The sequence below is a fragment of the Lissotriton helveticus genome, chromosome 2_1, assembly GCF_964261635.1.
Source record: "Lissotriton helveticus chromosome 2_1, aLisHel1.1, whole genome shotgun sequence".
NCBI lineage: Eukaryota > Metazoa > Chordata > Amphibia > Caudata > Salamandridae > Lissotriton > Lissotriton helveticus.
The window spans coordinates 1,422,800,422-1,422,814,005 of NC_136059.1; positions in this window are offsets into that span (position 1 = coordinate 1,422,800,422).

Sequence of the window (13,584 nt, forward strand, 5' to 3'; positions counted from 1 at the left end):
ACTTTAAACACACTTATTTTAGTTGAAAAAGTAATAATTCACATCCAACAGGTATTTAAAGTCAAAAGATTAAATATTAAAATTTCATCAATATTGACCACTTTTTTGAACGTTCGACTGGTCATCGTCATCGTTTTTCATCATAAAATTGATTTTTTTGGACTCTACCAAAAATGATTCAAAATGTCATTTGGATCGGGCCTCATGTTGAATAACCACTTTTTAAACCCTCATAGTGACCAAAATTGCAATTTTTAAAGAATTTTGCTTACTCAGAAGCTTCAATTTTGACCAATTTCAGGCACAGAAATGACTTTAAACACACTTATTTTAGTTGAAAAGGTAATAATTCACATCCAACAGTCATTTAAAGTCAAAAGATTAAATGTTAAAATTTCATCAATATTGACCACTTTTTTGAACGTTCGACTCATCGTTTTTCATCATAAAATTGATTTTTTGGACTCTACCAAAAATGATTCAAAATGTCATTTGGATCGGGCCTCATGTTGAAAAAACACTTTTTAAACCCTCACAGTGACCAAAATTGCCATTTTTACAGAGTTTTGCTTACTCAGAAGCTTCAATTTTGACCAATTTCAGGCACAGAAATTACTTTAAACTCACTTATTTTAGTTGAAAAAGTAATATTTCACATCCAACAGTTATTTAAAGTCAAAATTTTAAATGTTAAAATTTCATCAATATTGCCCACTTTTTTGAACGTTCGACTGGTCCGGGGGTCATCGTTTTTCATCATAAAACTGATTTTTTTGGACCCTAAAAAAACGATTCAAAATGTCATTTGGATCGGGCCTCATGTTGAATAACCACTTTTTAAACCCTCACAGTGACCAAAAGTGCCATTTTTACAGAGTATTCGCTTACTCAGAAGCTTCAATTTTGACCAATTTCAGGCACAGAAATGATTTTAAACACACTTATTTTAGTTGAAAAAGTAATAATTTACATCCAACAGTCATTTAAAGTCAAAAGATTAAATGTTAAAATGTCATCAATATTGACCACTTTTTTGAACGTTCGACTGGTCCGGGGTCATCTTTTTTCCTCATAAAATTGATTTTTTGGACTCTACCAAAAATGATTCAAAATGTCATTTGGATCGGGCCTCATGTTGAAAAACCACTTTTTAAACCCTCACAGTGACCAAAATTGCCATTTTTACAGAGATTTGCTTACTCAGAACCTTCAATTTTGACCAATTTCAGGCACAGAAATGACTTTAAACACACTTATTTTAGTTGAAAAAGTAATAATTCACATCCAACAGTTATTTAAAGTCAAAAGATTAAATATTAAAATTTCATCAATATTGACCACTTTTTTGAACGTTCGACTGGTCATCGTTTTTCATCATAAAATTGATTTTTTGGACTCTACCAAAAATGAATCAAAATGTCATTTGGATCGGGCGTCATGTTGAATAACCACTTTTTAAACCCTCACAGTGACCAAAATTGCCAATTTTACAGAGTTTTCGCTTACTCAAAGCTTCAATTTTGACCAATTTCAGGCACAGAAATGACTTTAAACACACTTATTTTAGTTGAAAAAGTAATAATTCACATCCTACCGTCATTTAAAGTCAAAAGATTAAATGTTACAATTTCATCAATATTGACCACTTTTTTGAACGTTCGACTGGTCCGGGGTCATCTTTTTTCCTCATAAAATTGATTTTTTGGACTCTACCAAAAATGATTCAAAATGTCATTTGGATCGGGCCTCATGTTGAAAAACCACTTTTTAAACCCTCACAGTGACCAAAATTGCCATTTTTACAGAGTTTTGCTTACTCAGATGCTTCAATTTTGATCAATTTCAGGCACAGAAATGACTTTAAACACACTTATTTAAGTTGAAAAAGTAATAATTCACATCCAACCGTCATTTAAAGTCAAAAGATTAAATGTTAAAATTTCATCAATATTGACCACTTTTTTGAACGTTCGACTGGTCCGGGGCCATCGTTTTTCATCATAATACTGATTTTTTGGACCCTACCAAAAACGATTCAAAATGTCATTTGGATCGGGCCTCATGTTGAATAACCACTTTTTAAACCCTCACAGTGACCAAAATTGCCATTTGTACAGAGTTTTCGCTTACTCAGAAGCTTCAATTTTGACCAATTTCAGGCACAGAAATGACTTTAAACACACTTATTTTAGTTGAAAAAGTAATAATTCACATCCAACAGTCATTTAAAGTCAAAAGATTAAATATTAAAATTTCATCAATATTGACAACTTTTTTAAACATTCGACTGGTCCGGGGTCATCGTTTTTCATCATAAAATTGATTTTTTGGACTCTACCAAAAATGATTCAAAATGTAATTTGGATCGGGCCTCATGTTGAATAACCACTTTTTAAACCCTCACAGTGACCAAAATTGCCATTTTTACAGAGTTTTGCTTACTCAGAAGCTTCAATTTTGACCAATTTCAGGCACAGAAATGACTTTAAACACACTTATTTTAGTTGAAAAAGTAATAATTCACATCCAACAGTCATTTAAAGTCAAAAGTTTAAATGTTAAAATTTCATCAATATTGCCCACTTTTTTGAACGTTCGACTGGTCATCGTTTTTCATCATAAAATTGATTTTTTGGACTCTACCAAAAATGATTCAAAATGTCATTTGGATCGGGCCTCATGTTGAATAACCACTTTTTAAACCCTCACAGTGACCAAAATTGCCATTTTTACAGAGTTTTCGCTTACTCAATCTTCAATTTTGACCAATTTCAGGCACAGAAATGACTTTAAACACACTTATTTTAGTTGAAAAAGTAATATTTCACATCCAACAGGTATTTAAAGTCAAAAGATTCAATATTAAAATTTCATCAATATTGACCACTTTTTTGAACGTTTGACTGGTCCGGGGTCATCGTTTTTCATCATAAAATTGATTTTTTGGACTCTAACAAAAATGATTCAAAACGTCATTTGGATCGGGCCTCATGTTGAATAACCACTTTTTAAACCCTCACAGTGACCAAAATTGCCATTTTTACAGAGTTTTCGCTTACTCAAAGCTTCAATTTTGACCAATTTCAGGCACAGAAATGACTTTAAACACACTTATTTCAGTTGAAAAAGTAATAATTCACATCCAACAGTCATTTAAAGTCAAAAGATTAAATGTTAAAATTTCATCAATATTGACCACTTTTTTGAACGTTCGACTGGTCCGGGGTCATCTTTTTTCCTCATAAAATTGATTTTTTGGACTCTACCAAAAATGATTCAAAATGTCATTTGGATCGGGCCTCATGTTGAAAAACCACTTTTTTAACCCTCACAGTGACCAAAATTGCCATTTTTACAAGGTTTTGCTTACTCAGAAGCTTCAATTTTGACCAATTTCAGGCACAGAAATGACTTTAAACACACTTATTTTAGTTGAAAAAGTAATAATTCACATCCAACAGTTATTTAAAGTCAAAAGATTAAATATTAAAATTTCATCAATATTGTCCACTTTTTTGAACGTTCGACTGGTCATCTTTTTTCATCATAAAATTGATTTTTTGGACTCTACCAAAAATGAATCAAAATGTCATTTGGATCGGGCCTCATGTTGAATAACTACTTTTTAAACCCTCACAGTGACCAAAATTGCCATTTTTACAGAGTTTTCGCTTACTCAAAGCTTCAATTTTGACCAATTTCAGGCACAGAAATGACTTTAAACACACTTATTTTAGTTGAAAAAGTAATAATTCACATCCAACAGGTATTTAAAGTCAAAAGATTAAATATTAAAATTTCATCAATATTGACCACTTTTTTGAACGTTCGACTGGTCCGGGGTCATCGTTTTTCATCATAAAATTGATTTTTTGGACTCTACCAAAAATGATTCAAAACGTCATTTGGATCGGGCCTCACGTTGAATAACTACTTTTTAAACCCTCACAGTGACCTAAATTGCCATTTTTACAGAGTTTTGCTTACTCAGAAGCTCCAATTTTGACCAATTTCAGGCACAGAAATTACTTTAAACACACTTATTTTAGTTGAAAAAGTAATAATTCACATCCAACAGTCATTTAAAGTCAAAAGATTAAATGTTAAAATGTCATCAATATTGACCACTTTTTTGAACGCTCGACTGGTCCGGGGTCAACGTTTTTCATCATAATACTGATTTTTTGGACCCTACAAAAAATGATTCAAAATGTCATTTGGATCGAGCCTCATGTTAAATAACCACTTTTTAAACCCTCACAGTGACCAAAATTGCCATTTTTACAGAGTTTTCGCTTACTCAGAAGCTTCAATTTTGACCAATTTCAGGCACAGAAATGACTTTAAACACACTTATTTTAGTTGAAAAAGTAATAATTCACATCCAACAGTTATTTAAAGTCAAAAGATTAAATATTAAAATTTCATCAATATTGTCCACTTTTTTGAACATTCGACTGGTCATCTTTTTTCATCATAAAATTGATTTTTTGGACTCTACCAAAAATGAATCAAAATGTCATTTGGATCGGGCCTCATGTTGAATAACCACTTTTTTAAACCCTCACAGTGACCAAAATTGCCATTTTTACAAAGTTTTCGCTTACTCAAAGCTTCAATTTTGACCAATTTCAGGCACAGAAATGACTTTAAACACACTTATTTTAGTTGAAAAAGTAATAATTCACATCCAACAGGTATTTAAAGTCAAAAGATTAAATATTAAAATTTCATCAATATTGACCACTTTTTTGAACGTTCGACTGGTCCGGGGTCATCGTTTTTCATCATGAAATTGATTTTTTGGACTCTACCAAAAATGATTCAAAATGTCATTTGGATCGAGCCTCATGTTAAATAACCACTTTTTAAACCCTCACAGTGACCAAAATTGCCATTTTTACAGAGTTTTCGCTTACTCAGAAGCTTCAATTTTGACCAATTTCAGGCACAGAAATGACTTTAAACACACTTATTTTAGTTGAAAAAGTAATAATTCACATCCAACAGTTATTTAAAGTCAAAAGATTAAATATTAAAATGTCATCAATATTGTCCACTTTTTTGAACGTTCGACTGGTCATCTTTTTTCATCATAAAATTGATTTTTTGGACTCTACCAAAAATGAATCAAAATGTCATTTGGATCGGGCCTGATGTTGAATAACCACTTTTTAAACCCTCACAGTGACCAAAATTGCCATTTTTACAGAGTTTTCGCTTACTCAAAGCTTCAATTTCGACCAATTTCAGGCACAGAAATGACTTTAAACACACTTATTTTAGTTGAAAAAGTAATAATTCACATCCAACAGGTATTTAAAGTCAAAAGATTAAATATTAAAATTTCATCAATATTGACCACTTTTTTGAACGTTCGACTGGTCGGGGGTCATCGTTTTTCATCATAAAATTGATTTTTTTGGACTCTACCAAAAATGATTCAAAATGTCATTTGGATCGGGCCTCATGTTGAATAACCACTTTTTAAACCCTCATAGTGACCAAAATTGCAATTTTTAAAGAATTTTGCTTACTCAGAAGCTTCAATTTTGACCAATTTCAGGCACAGAAATGACTTTAAACACACTTATTTTAGTTGAAAAAGTAATAATTCACATCCAACAGTCATTTAAAGTCAAAAGATTAAATGTTAAAATTTCATCAATATTGACCACTTTTTTGAACGTTCGACTGGTCCGGGGTCATCGTTTTTCATCATAAAATTGATTTTTTGGACTCTACCAAAAATGATTCAAAATGTCATTTGGATCGGGCCTCATGTTGAAAAAACACTTTTTAAACCCTCACAGTGACCAAAATTGCCATTTTTACAGAGTTTTGCTTACTCAGAAGCTTCAATTTTGACCAATTTCAGGCACAGAAATTACTTTAAACTCACTTATTTTAGTTGAAAAAGTAATAATTCACATCCAACAGTTATTTAAAGTCAAAATTTTAAATGTTAAAATTTCATCAATATTGCCCACTTTTTTGAACGTTCGACTGGTCCGGGGGTCATCGTTTTTCATCATAAAACTGATTTTTTGGACCCTACCAAAAACGATTCAAAATGTCATTTGGATCGGGCCTCATGTTGAATAACCACTTTTTAAACCCTCACAGTGACCAAAATTGCCATTTTTACAGAGTATTCGCTTACTCAGAATCTTCAATTTTGACCAATTTCAGGCACAGAAATGACTTTAAACACACTTATTTTAGATGAAAAAGTAATAATTCACATCCAACAGTCATTTAAAGTCAAAAGATTAAATGTTAAAATTTCATCAATATTGCCCACTTTTTTGAACGTTCGACTGGTCATCGTTTTTCATCATGAAATTGATTTTTTGGACTCTACCAAAAATGATTCAAAATGTCATTTGGATCGAGCCTCATGTTGAATAACCACTTTTAAAACCCTCACAGTGACCAAAATTGCCATTTTTACAGAGTTTTCGCTTACTCAATCTTCAATTTTGACCAATTTCAGGCACAGAAATGACTTTCAACACACTTATTTTAGTTGAAAAAGTAATATTTCACATCCGACAGTTATTTAAAGTCAAAAGATTCAATATTAAAATTTCATCAATATTGACCACTTTTTTGAACGTTCGACTGGTCCGGGGTCATCGTTTTTCATCATAAAATTGATTTTTTGGACTCTAACAAAAATTATTCAAAACGTCATTTGGATGGGGCCTCATGTTGAATAACCACTTTTTAAACCCTCACAGTGACCAAAATTGCCATTTTTACAGAGTTTTCGCTTACTCAGAAGCTTCAATTTTGACCAATTTCAGGCACAGAAATTACTTTAAACATACTTATTTTAGTTGGAAAAGTAATAATTCATATCCAACAGTCATTTAAAGTCAAAAGATTAAATGTTAAAATTTCATCAATATTGACTACTTTTTTGAACGTTCGACTGGTCGGGGGTCATCGTTTTTCATCATAAAATTGATTTTTTTGGACTCTACCAAAAATGATTCAAAATGTCATTTGGATCGGGCCTCATGTTGAATAACCACTTTTTAAACCCTCATAGTGACCAAAATTGCAATTTTTAAAGAATTTTGCTTACTCAGAAGCTTCAATTTTGACCAATTTCAGGCACAGAAATGACTTTAAACACACTTATTTTAGTTGAAAAAGTAATAATTCACATCCAACAGTCATTTAAAGTCATAAGATTAAATGTTAAAATTTCATCAATATTGCCCACTTTTTTGAACGTTCGACTGGTCATCGTTTTTCATCATAAAATTGATTTTTTGGACTCTACCAAAAATGATTCAAAATGTCATTTGGATCGGGCCTCATGTGGAATAACCACTTTTTAAACCCTCACAGTGACCAAAATTGCCATTTTTACAGAGTTTTCGCTTACTCAATCTTCAATTTTGACCAATTTCAGGCACAGAAATGACTTTAAACACACTTATTTTAGTTGAAAAAGTAATATTTCACATCCAACAGTTATTTAAAGTCAAAAGATTCAATATTAAAATTTCATCAATATTGACCACTTTTTTGAACGTTCGACTGGTCCGGGGTCATCGTTTTTCATCATAAAATTGATTTTTTGGACTCTAACAAAAATGATTCAAAACGTCATTTGGATGGGGCCTCATGCTGAATAACCACTTTTTAAACCCTCACAGTGACCAAAATTGCCATTTTTATAGACTTTTGCTTACTCAGAAGCTCCAATTTTGACCAATTTCAGGCACAGAAATTACTTTAAACACACTTATTTTAGTTGAAAAAGTAATAATTCACATCCAACAGTCATTTAAAGTCAAAAGATTAAATGTTAAAATTTCATCAATATTGACCACTTTTTTGAACGTTCGACTGGTCCGGGGTCATCGTTTTTCATCATAATACTGATTTTTTGGACCCTACCAAAAACAATTCAAAATGTCATTTGGATCGGGCCTCATGTTGAATAACCACTTTTTAAACCCTCACAGTGACCAAAATTGCCATTTTTACAGAGTTTTCGCTTACTCAGAAGCTTCAATTTTGACCAATTTCAGGCACAGAAATTACTTTAAACACACTTATTTTAGTTGAAAAAGTAATAATTCACATCCAACAGTTATTTAAAGTCAAAAGATTAAATATTAAAATTTCATCAATATTGACCACTTTTTTGAACGTTCGACTGGTCCGGGGTCATCGTTTTTCATCATAAAATTGATTTTTTGGACTCTACCAAAAATGATTCAAAACGTCATTTGGATCGGGCCTCATGTTGAATAACCAGTTTTTAAACCCTCACAGTGACCAAAATTGCCATTTTTACAGAGTTTTGCTTACTCAGAAGCTCCAATTTTGACCAATTTCAGGCACAGAAATTACTTTAAACACACTTATTTTAGTTGAAAAAGTAATAATTCACATACAACAGTCATTTAAAGTCACAAGATTAAATGGTAAAATTTCATCAATATTGACCACTTTTTTGAACGTTCGACTGGTCGGGGTCATCGTTTTTCATCATAAAATTGATTTTTTGGGACTCTACCAAAAATGATTCAAAATGTCATTTGGATCGGGCCTCATGTTGAATAACCACTTTTTAAACCCTCACAGTGACCAAAATTGCCATTTTTACAGAGTTTTCGCTTACTCAGAAGCTTCAATTTTGACCAATTTCAGGCACAGAAATGACTGTAAACACACTTATTTTAGTTGAAAAAGTAATAATTCACATCCAACAGTCATTTAAAGTCAAAAGATTAAATATTAAAATTTCATCAATATTAACCACTTTTTTGAACGTTCGACTGGTCATCTTTTTTCATCATAAAATTGATTTTTTGGACTCTTCCAAAAATGATTCAAAATGTCATTTGGATCGGGCCTCATGTTGAATAACCACTTTTTAAACCCTCACAGTGACCAAAATTGCCATTTTTACAGAGTTTTCGCTTACTCAAAGCTTCAATTTTGACCAATTTCAGGCACAGAAATGACTTTAAACACACTTATTTTAGTTGAAAAAGTAATAATTCACATCCAACAGTCATTTAAAATCAAAAAATTAAATGTTAAAATTTCATCAATATTGACCACTTTTTTGAACGCTCGACTGGTCCGGGGTCAACGTTTTTCATCATAATACTGATTTTTTGGACCCTACCAAAAATGATTCAAAATGTCATTTGGATCGGGCCTCATGTTAAATGACCACTTTTGAAACCCTCACAGTGACCAAAATTGCCATTTTTACAGAGTTTTCGCTTACTCAGAAGCTTCAATTTTGACCAATTTCAGGCACAGAAATTACTTTAAACACACTTATTTTAGTTGGAAAAGTAATAATTCACATCCAACAGTCATTTAAAGTCAAAAGATTAAATGTTAAAATTTCATCAATATTGACTACTTTTTTGAACGTTCGACTGGTTGGGGGTCATCGTTTTTCATCATAAAATTTATTTTTTGGGACTCTACCAAAAATGATTCAAAATGTCATTTGGATCGGGCCTCATGTTGAATAACCACTTTTTAAACCCTCATAGTGACCAAAATTGCCATTTTTAAAGAATTTTGCTTACTCAGAAGCTTCAATTTTGACCAATTTCAGGCACAGAAATGACTTTAAACACACTTATTTTAGTTGAAAAAGTAATAATTCACATCCAACAGTCATTTAAAGTCAAAAGATTAAATGTTAAAATTTCATCAATATTGACCACTTTTTTGAACGTTCGACTGGTCATCGTTTTTCATCATAAAATTGATTTTTTGGACTCTACCAAAAATGATTCAAAATGTCATTTGGATCGGGCCTCATGTTGAATAACCACTTTTTAAACCCTCACAGTGACCAAAATTGCCATTTTTACAGAGTTTTCGCTTACTCAATCTTCAATTTTGACCAATTTCAGGCACAGAAATGACTTTAAACACACTTATTTTAGTTGAAAAAGTAATATTTCACATCCAACAGTTATTTAAAGTCAAAAGATTCAATATTAAAATTTCATCAATATTGACCACTTTTTTGAACGTTCGACTGGTCCGGGGTCATCGTTTTTCATCATAAAATTGATTTTTTGGACCCTACCAAAAACAATTCAAAATGTCATTTGGATCGGGCCTCATGTTGAATAACCACTTTTTAAACCCTCACAGTGACCTAAATTGCCATTTTTACAGAGTTTTGCTTACTCAGAAGCTCCAATTTTGACCAATTTCAGGCACAGAAATTACTTTAAACACACTTATTTTAGTTGAAAAAGTAATAATTCACATCCAACAGTCATTTAAAGTCAAAAGATTAAATGTTAAAATGTCATCAATATTGACCACTTTTTTGAACGCTCGACTGGTCCGGGGTCAACGTTTTTCATCATAATACTGATTTTTTGGACCCTACAAAAAATGATTCAAAATGTCATTTGGATCGAGCCTCAAGTTAAATAACCACTTTTTAAACCCTCACAGTGACCAAAATTGCCATTTTTACAGAGTTTTCGCTTACTCAGAAGCTTCAATTTTGACCAATTTCAGGCACAGAAATGACTTTAAACACACTTATTTTAGTTGAAAAAGTAATAATTCACATCCAACAGTTATTTAAAGTCAAAAGATTAAATATTAAAATTTCATCAATATTGTCCACTTTTTTGAACGTTCGACTGGTCATCTTTTTTCATCATAAAATTGATTTTTTGGACTCTACCAAAAATGAATCAAAATGTCATTTGGATCGGGCCTCATGTTGAATAACCACTTTTTAAACCCTCACAGTGACCAAAATTGCCATTTTTACAGAGTTTTCGCTTACTCAAAGCTTCAATTTCGACCAATTTCAGGCACAGAAATGACTTTAAACACACTTATTTTAGTTGAAAAAGTAATAATTCACATCCAACAGTCATTTAAAGTCAAAAGATTAAATGTTAAAATTTCATCAATATTGACCACTTTTTTGAACGTTCGACTGGTCCGGGGTCATCGTTTTTCATCATAAAATTGATTTTTTGGACTCTACCAAAAATGATTCAAAATGTCATTTGGATCGGGTCTCATGTTGAAAAAACACTTTTTAAACCCTCACAGTGACCAAAATTGCCATTTTTACAGAGTTTTGCTTACTCAGAAGCTTCAATTTTGACCAATTTCAGGCACAGAAATTACTTTAAACTCACTTATTTTAGTTGAAAAAGTAATAATTCACATCCAACAGTTATTTAAAGTCAAAATTTTAAATGTTAAAATTTCATCAATATTGCCCACTTTTTTGAACGTTCGACTGGTCCGGGGGTCATCGTTTTTCATCATAAAACTGATTTTTTGGACCCTACCAAAAATGATTCAAAATGTCATTTGGATTGGGCCTCATGTTGAATAACCACTTTTTAAACCCTCATAGTGACCAAAATTGCCATTTTTAAAGAATTTTGCTTACTCAGAAGCTTCAATTTTGACCAATTTCAGGCACAGAAATGACTTTAAACACACTTATTTTAGTTGAAAAAGTAATAATTCACATCCAACAGTCATTTAAAGTCAAAAGATTAAATGTTAAAATTTCATCAATATTGACCACTTTTTTGAACGTTCGACTGGTCATCGTTTTTCATCATAAAATTGATTTTTTGGACTCTACCAAAAATGATTCAAAATGTCATTTGGATCGGGCCTCATGTTGAATAACCACTTTTTAAACCCTCACAGTGACCAAAATTGCCATTTTTACAGAGTTTTCGCTTACTCAATCTTCAATTTTGACCAATTTCAGGCACAGAAATGACTTTAAACACACTTATTTTAGTTGAAAAAGTAATATTTCACATCCAACAGTTATTTAAAGTCAAAAGATTCAATATTAAAATTTCATCAATATTGACCACTTTTTTGAACGTTCGACTGGTCCGGGGTCATCGTTTTTCATCATAAAATTGATTTTTTGGACCCTACCAAAAACAATTCAAAATGTCATTTGGATCGGGCCTCATGTTGAATAACCACTTTTTAAACCCTCACAGTGACCTAAATTGCCATTTTTACAGAGTTTTGCTTACTCAGAAGCTCCAATTTTGACCAATTTCAGGCACAGAAATTACTTTAAACACACTTATTTTAGTTGAAAAAGTAATAATTCACATCCAACAGTCATTTAAAGTCAAAAGATTAAATGTTAAAATGTCATCAATATTGACCACTTTTTTGAACGCTCGACTGGTCCGGGGTCAACGTTTTTCATCATAATACTGATTTTTTGGACCCTACAAAAAATGATTCAAAATGTCATTTGGATCGAGCCTCATGTTAAATAACCACTTTTTAAACCCTCACAGTGACCAAAATTGCCATTTTTACAGAGTTTTCGCTTACTCAGAAGCTTCAATTTTGACCAATTTCAGGCACAGAAATGACTTTAAACACACTTATTTTAGTTGAAAAAGTAATAATTCACATCCAACAGTTATTTAAAGTCAAAAGATTAAATATTAAAATTTCATCAATATTGTCCACTTTTTTGAACGTTCGACTGGTCATCTTTTTTCATCATAAAATTGATTTTTTGGACTCTACCAAAAATGAATCAAAATGTCATTTGGATCGGGCCTCATGTTGAATAACCACTTTTTAAACCCTCACAGTGACCAAAATTGCCATTTTTACAGAGTTTTCGCTTACTCAAAGCTTCAATTTCGACCAATTTCAGGCACAGAAATGACTTTAAACACACTTATTTTAGTTGAAAAAGTAATAATTCACATCCAACAGTCATTTAAAGTCAAAAGATTAAATGTTAAAATTTCATCAATATTGACCACTTTTTTGAACGTTCGACTGGTCCGGGGTCATCGTTTTTCATCATAAAATTGATTTTTTGGACTCTACCAAAAATGATTCAAAATGTCATTTGGATCGGGTCTCATGTTGAAAAAACACTTTTTAAACCCTCACAGTGACCAAAATTGCCATTTTTACAGAGTTTTGCTTACTCAGAAGCTTCAATTTTGACCAATTTCAGGCACAGAAATGACTTTAAACACACTTATTTTAGTTGAAAAAGTAATAATTCACATCCAACAGTTATTTAAAGTCAAAAGATTAAATATTAAAATGTCATCAATATTGTCCACTTTTTTGAACGTTCGACTGGTCATCTTTTTTCATCATAAAATTGATTTTTTGGACTCTACCAAAAATGAATCAAAATGTCATTTGGATCGGGCCTCATGTTGAATAACCACTTTTAAACCCTCACAGTGACCAAAATTGCCATTTTTACAGAGTTTTCGCTTACTCAAAGCTTCAATTTCGACGAATTTCAGGCACAGAAATGACTTTAAACACACTTATTTTAGTTGAAAAAGTAATAATTCACATCCAACAGGTATTTAAAGTCAAAAGATTAAATATTAAAATTTCATCAATATTGACCACTTTTTTGAACGTTCGACTGGTCATCGTCATCGTTTTTCATCATAAAATTGATTTTTTTGGACTCTACCAAAAATGATTCAAAATGTCATTTGGATCGGGCCTCATGTTGAATAACCACTTTTTAAACCCTCATAGTGACCAAAATTGCAATTTTTA